Source organism: Thunnus maccoyii, chromosome 3, assembly GCF_910596095.1.
Source record: "Thunnus maccoyii chromosome 3, fThuMac1.1, whole genome shotgun sequence".
Lineage (NCBI taxonomy): Eukaryota > Metazoa > Chordata > Actinopteri > Scombriformes > Scombridae > Thunnus > Thunnus maccoyii.
This window is the reverse complement of record NC_056535.1, coordinates 35,959,026-35,967,151: the sequence shown is the minus strand read 5'-3', so window position 1 is coordinate 35,967,151 and position 8,126 is coordinate 35,959,026.

Below are 8,126 nucleotides of genomic sequence, written 5' to 3'. Positions count from 1 at the left end.
TCGCTGCAGAAGAAGAAGAAGAGGACATAAAGAGAGCGGCAGTCGAAGCTCAAACGATGGAAAACATGATGGAAATATGACGTTTCTGTTAGTTTCATGTGTTGATGTGAGGAAGGTTACAGTCTCCTCATCATCGCTCCACACAGATCTGATGTTTTCAGCTCTTCATGATTCATGCACGTCATCATTTATTCACTAAATCTGTTTACATTTTTTATCCACACAACTACTCAGGTTTTTTGAGCGTATTTACAATTTGCACAAATTGTAAATACACATGAAAACAGGTGGATTAAATGCAGTGATTGAAACCTTCTATAGGCAGGAAGATTGATGCCTGTTTTCAGTGTAAACTGCATTAATATATTCTGTAGAGTCCAAATTATGTTCCTTGAATAAACCTGTGCAGCATTGTGTTATTTCAACTTATCACCTACTTTACATACAAGGTGATAAATAGTGATTTAATAAAACATGTTCACTTACTTCTGTTTAAAAAAAAAAAGGGAGCACCAGCGTACAGCAGAGACACAACATGTCCTGAAACCTTTAATGTGAAATCTCATCATCAGCCTGAGTTGAAGCTCCTGAATCTCGTCCTGAGCGACATTGATTGTGGTGCTTCAGAAACAGATTGCAGAGACGGTTTGTTACTGTTGTTTTGATGCTAATCAGAGGAAGTCGGTGGCGTTTGTTCATCCTGCTGCAGAACACTTTCTACAAGCAGAGTAGAAGTATATTTACTCAAGTACTATACTTAAGTAAAGTACAAATACCTCAAAATTGTAGTTGAGTATTTCCATGTGATGCTACTTTATACTTTCTACTCCACTACATTGATATGACTTTACTTTTTAAATGAAGATTGAAGAAAAGTTCTGGAAAATGAATCCAAATTAAGGTTGCAGAACAATGATCATCTCATAGTGGCTCAGATTTATCTTGTGACTCTTATAAAGTCCTGAAGATCAAATAATAACAATAAAATGCTGCTTATGCACTGATTCATCAGTATTAATAATGTACTATTAAACATATTTAATATAGTCACAGCTCGAAATTTCTGCAAAACAAGTACTTTAAATGCTTTACGTAACTTTACCTGGTGATACTTAAGTAGGACTTCTAATTGTAATGGAGTATCTTAACATTGTAGTATTTCTACTTTTACTTAAGTAAAGGATCTGAATATTTGACTTTAGGTTGGATGGTTTATGACAGCTCACATCACCCTTTTTAAGAGTAATAAATCTCTGCTAAACGCATCTTAGACGGTTGGAAACAGCTTTGAACTTTAATTGCTTACATACTTCCTCCATCAGCTGTAGGTGACGACATCTGCAGACTTCATTAATGTGTTTATAAAGAAAAAGAGGGAGATTAAATTGATTTGCACGTATCTTAGACGACTCCCCCCCCCCCCGAAGGCTACATCTGTACTTTGATTTGTTAAGACATGACGAGGCGTGCATGCGAGCCTCGTCCGGCTTCTTAAATCAAGTCGACTCATGAGGCTGATCATCATCATCATCTTCATCGACCGGCCGCCAGATGGATGCAGCGTTTGAAATTCATACAACCAGTCTAAAAAAAATATGCATCGCTATGGTGAATCTCTGGATGTTACAGTAAAGTAAATCACTTAAATCACTCGTGGTGCTGTGAAAAAAAGGTGAAACCTGCAGAGAGAGAAAACCTGAAACTGAAACTATGAGTTTGTTTCCAATTTGAGTGAAATAAACAAACATGCAAAAATATTCCAGAGAAATATTCATGCATTTTATTAACTTTTTTGTTTCACACACATTTGTATTCCAAATACATTCCCAGCGGAGGAGCAGATATTCTTCCTGAGGTCTCCCGTCTTTCATTTGTCACTGTCATTGTTGTCACTGTCTTCCTCTCCTCCTCTTCCTCCTCTTCCTCCTCCTCACAGTGTCTATTTGCTTGTGTGTCTGCTTTATGCTGTTCTACCTGAAAGGTTGACACAGGTATGCATCATCTCGACCGCCTGTCACTTCACTTGTTTGTCCACACAGCGCCGGTTTGCATCAGACTTGTCACCAATCAATGGGCCAATTACAGCCGTCTGACCTGAAGGACTGTGTGACTGAGAGGAGGAGGAGGAGGAGGATGAGGAGGAGGAGGAGGGAGCCTCATCCGAGCTGTCTAGCTAACAAGGTCACTCAGGAAATGTCATTCAGACACACTGGAGAACAGACGCAGCAATAAACGGATGTATTGAAATGTAAATATACAGAACTGATGCAAACATGTATGTAACAGTATATTTATGACAACATGCAGAGAATAAAATGCAAAGTCCTTGAATTTGAAAGATATTTAAATCAACTAGTTAGTGTACTTATTAAAAGATGATATCTGCAATCAATCAATCAAACTTTATTTGTACAGCAGCGTCCGTACAGGTGACTGACAGCCAATAATAAGACAATAAACAGTAAAACAGTTTGAGACTAATGATTAAAAATGTACCAAAATAAAATAGATTTAAAAACTATAATAATAATAAAATAGATTTAAGTAAAAAATATATTTAAATAAAATAGATAAAAAGCAATAAAAAGTCTCACCAGACAAGATAAATATTATTATTATTATAATTGGACAATTTAACAAAACACAATGTTATATATCTTTATTTTAATTCAGCTCACATGAGAGCTTTAGTTTAGGAACATACAGTGTTTATGGTTAATAAACTATATGTGTTGACTGACACTTCCTGTCTGAACTATCAGGCTTTCGTCGCCTCTGACACCGAATCAGAAATGAAAGTCATTACCTGGTGAGAGACGTGAGCCTGTTCCTACGTGACGGAGCTGCTGTTGTGTGAAGGTGTTTCTTCTGTCTGTTCTTTGTGTCAGTCGTCTCTGCAGGCTGACAGACGGGTCGGATACTCGGCCCCAGAGGGAGGACGTGTTCGCTGGTTATTATTTATATCGTGTTCTGATGTCGGATGTTAAAACGTGGTCAAAGACGTGTTGATTGAACGTATGTAGAAGAGCTCGATGTCAGATAAAGGTTTCAGCTGCTCCGTTTGTAATGTTTCTTTTACTTTTCCCGACGAGAGTCTGTTCTGTAATCTTTGTCGCTAAGGTGGTTGCTAAGGTGGTTGCTAAGGTGTTTCCATGTGTTGTCCACTCTCATATTTCAGATGTGATTCGGCTCCAACATGTACAGATGGAGTTGAGAAGTTGACATTTGGAGTAAAGAAGAAGAAAAAGAAGTGAAATCCTGCTACTGTAGTTTGATTCTGGAGCCTCCAGAACCAAAGTTCTGACTCGTCTTCTGTTTTGTTTTATTTTCATACCGGTACATAGTTAACTAGTAGCTGCTGCTGAGGGTGAAGGTGAGGATTTCCCTCCGTCTGGTCTATATATCCGTCTCTGTTGAGTTATTTTCATCCCCAGTGGGAACAAAAATGTATCCCCCTGATAGTGATTCATGCTGCTTCACCCATAGATCAGATAAATATCTAAAATAAAGTGCAAACAACAATAAAATCAGAAATGGGCTCTCACTGTCAGCGCTGGTGTGACAGTAGAGATGACACGACGTCTAGGCTACGTGATGACGCAGTAAAGGGACCGAGAGCTACGTGGTGACGCGGTAAACGGACCGGGGGCTACGTGGTGACGTGGTAAACAGAGCGGGGGCTACGTGGTGATGCAGTAAACAGAGCGGGGGCTAAGTGATGACGCGGTAAACGGAGCGGGGGCTACGTGATGACGCGGTAAACGGACCAAAAGCTACGTGACGACGCGGTAAACAGAGCGGGGGCTACGTGGTGATGTGGTAAACAGAGTGGAGGCTACTATTGTAATAAATCTTTGGATCTCAGTTGAAAAAAAAGTTTCAGATCATCTCAAGGACAAAAACTTTTCTTTGATGTTCAAAAAAGGAAGATTCATCAGGAGTTCTGAGCAGCAAAATGTACTTTAATGCGGCAAAAAAGGAGAACAGTATATAGCACACAAGGTTCACCACATATGATCTGAGTTTCTAGACTCAGGCCGTGGTCTTTTATAACATCTGGGTCTCCACAGATCACACCTTTTGTGCAACCTCTTTATACTATTTACACCATTATAATTTCTTTACATCATCTGTTGCAGACCCAAAGTCTCTATAACAGGTTTTGGGTTCTATCCAGTCATTTATAACTGTTTAGGGTCATTTTACACCATTATGGTCAAATCTTCTCCTGACTTTATCTTTCTTACCATTTTACATCCTTATTTCTTGATCCTTTCTTGAGGTTTTTTTTTTTTTTTAAAGCGAAGTTTAATAAAAAAGGTGACGTTAAACATAAACACCTTTATATTTTGTCTGGTGCTCTGGATGTGATTACTTTTAACATATTCTGTGCCCATAAATTAATCACAGGTTTTCTGTGATGTTAACATACAATATAATAATAATTCAACACACTTCTACTTAATGTTTATCATCTTAACAGTAACCATTTGCATTGTGTCGTTCTCTCAGCACATCATAAGTCTTATAAAACTACACCACACTGCGCGGTGACGCGGTAACCAGGGGTTACCTCGTTCCCTGCAGAGATTTGCAGATGTTGGTAAAAGAGGGGCGACGGATGAGCCTCCACAGGACAGCGTCAAAAGACAGAAGTCTGTCATCAAAGCAGACTGTTTTCAGTCTGATCAGTAAGAATCTGCTGTAGACTGTTTATTTGTATGATGACAGCACATTGTGTTGTTGCATGTTGTGATTATTTTCTTTTCAATACTGAAGTTTGCTGCGCTGCACATACATCTGAATTAACCAGCGACCTGCAAGAATGACATCAGCTGAGTATCCACAGTACTGGAAGGAGTGTTTAAATTAGCATTTCACATTTGTTTTGTTGTATATGATCATATCTCCTGTGTCAACATGACTTCACATAAAAAAGCAGTGGTCAGGTTTAAGTTTTGTAATTATTTTATAAATGTTACTGTAACAGCTGCAACAAGCTTCATAGTCTACATCCGCTGAGGTTCTGATGTATTTTCATGAATAAAAACATTTCAACTAAACTCTGAACACTCCAGGTTTAGTAGATTTAAATTACATTAAGTTGATAAAAATGTGCATATTTATTTTTGTACCTTTACAGTTTTTGCTACATTTTAAAGCCTGAAATTGCAAACAGCAAATATGTATGGAAGTGAATGTATGAAAATACTGTAATACATTCTGCAGCAGCAGCCTAACGTCACATACCTGGGACCTGCTGAAACACATGTATTATGTATATACTGGAATACAGAATAACTTTTCATACATAGAAATCATACAGACTGATAATTTCAGCATCTTGTGATACTGGTCTTGCTAATATATTGTATGAACCCAGTCAGACTCCACCTACTGACTCTCTGCTCTTCTTCATATATTAGAAAGTATCAACAGGACGCGCCTGGATTTGCACCTGCATGACTTATTTCTGCATCACTCACAGCATCGTTGACTCTCCGTTTTCAACTCGTCAAGTCATCAAGTCATCATTGTTTTAAACTCGTCAAGAAGTTAAATGTCAGGAACGACGGGAGATGAGCGAAGTTTATAATCTGCTGTTTTTGTTAAATGTGTTGCAGCATTTGCTTTGATACACAGGAGACATTAAAGGTGACAGAAAAGATGGACGAGTTGAGTTACCCCGGGTTTCCACCGGGTGTGTGTGTGCCGCGTTCCAGCAGCCTAGTCAAAGCTGATACAGTGCCTTAAGGCTACCGTAATTACTGCAGTAGCAGGGCAACTAAACTGCCCAATTTTGTTAACTTGCTCAGCTTTCGTTGATTTGGTCATTTTCCTTGATTTTCATGCTTCTACTGTGGTTAATTAGGCTACGTAGTTAAATGGTTTCTTTATTTGTCTGTTTTAATTGTGTTTATTGTTGATATACGACCAGGAGTCTGCACGGGGTGTTTTATTTTGAAAATTGACCGGATGCTCGATGCTGTTTCTGTGTCTGACTTCCTGCCCAGCTTCATCTGCTCTGTGCTGCTTGATGCGGCTTCCGTAAAAAATAGACGAGTCGCCTATCTTTAGTGCAGCGGAGCGGAGAGTCGCCTCTGGGACGCTTCTGAAACGCGCCGCGGCGCGCCCGGTGGCATTTAGGGGTTAGCGTTAGCAGCTTTGTAGCATTTGGTAGCTACTTTTTTGTAATTTCTTGCACTTCAACTTTTTTTAATACCTCTCATTTATGTGGTTTTGTAGTGTTTTTTTATGATGGAATTTTTTAATGATGTATTATTCTTTTTATTTTTTTCAATTTATATTGTTGTATTATGTATCTTTCTGCTCTTTCTATACACAGCACTTTATAAAGCCTTTTATTTTTCTATTACTACTATTATTATTATTATTGTTATTATTCTAATCAAAGTGTTTCTAATGTATGCCATATCTAATAGGCACATTTTTACCAAGTACCACCGCCTAGCTGCACCTTTCTAGTTAATGAACCAAATATGGCGTCACTAATGTCCCTTCTTGGACAACGATTGGCCTGAAGTCACATGACCATATATGTGTCTGGATGATTGGTTGTCTTTTATATATGTATGTTTTTTTAAACTTTTTTTTTACCTTTTTTCATACCTCACTGACTTTATTTAAATGTTGTTTGTAATGTGTTTGATGATGACCGTGATGAAGGTCACAAGCCGAGACGCGTCGGTCAACTAATAAAGTTGTTCTTCATACTATAAGTGTTGCTGGAGTTCTCATCTCTCTTTAGACTTCCTTCCCTTCTCTGTGAAAGTTGTGCAGAGACTCTCACTCTGTAACTCCGAAGACATTTCACTACGTACGTCTACAGGAGACGAGCTTCAGTTCCATCGCGATGGATCATCCGGGTTAACGTGATTCACGCCACTAATGAATCTGTCTTCAGGCTTCTGTCCTCCTTCCTTCTGACCCACATCGCTGATCTGACAGCAGGAGACGAAACGAAACGGAGGAAAATATTTAAATGAAAGGAAAAGTGGTGACAGAGATGAAGAAGTTAACTGCAGCGTGCTATGATCGGGAAGCAGAGAAGTAAATCACTATAAATCTGCAGAGATCTTCAAATAATAATTGTCAAACTTTATTCACATAGGACATTTTTATAGACAGTAGAACATTTCATACAAAGGTAAATACAATGTGCTTCACAAATAATGAAAAATACATAAAAAGACAAATAAGAGACATTAAAGACATTTAAAAATACATCAAATTATCAATAAATAAATGACATTTAATACTGTAGGTGAGGTTCACATGTAGTAACGTTTTATTATCACTTATATTTTGCTGCCACCATTTCTTGTTTCAACGAGAAACTATTATAATTTCAACTTGATCCTTTTCATGTTATAACAACATATTTTTCATGTTATCATATATTTTCTAGACGTTTATTTCTAGATACCAAATTGAAGAAAGTTTTGAATGTACTTCAATAAAACAGACTTTAAAACAAGACAAAGATCCAGTCAGTGTCTAAAGTGATGATATTGTGGTTTACAATGGTTAGAAAAAGTGAAAGTTACTGGTTTATATGGTTTGATTAATGTCAGATTATATAAGTGACCGCCAACCAGCGGCTCAGTACAGGTCTGAATCCTCATTTTCACTTTTTCTAGCCGACGTCAGATAAGATATCGTCTCTTCAGGCTCTGACTGGATCTTTTTCTTGTTTTAACAACATATGAACATTTCTTGTTATTAAACACTTATCATGTTATAACCAGAAAACCAGAAAAGTTTGTTTTATTGTATGAAATAACAAGAAAGTTTGTTGCTATGACAAAATAAAGCAACATGTTGTAATTAAGAAATGTGCAAAAACGGAATAATTTGAGAAACTGAGCACATTTTTGTTATTGTGGTGTCAGCAATACGCTGCTGTGATATTTGTCTTAGTGTCACATTGTTTTATTTATATTTAAAGGAAGTCTTATGCAGCTCAGGAAACTGGTTTAATCTTTTCCAGCAGACAAAATATTTTTTATCTGGATTGTGGAAACAACTTCAGAACAGCAGTAAGTGTTTGTCGACGCCTCCTCTGGGTTTTTTTTTTTCAAAGATTACGGGGTTTTTATTCTTTA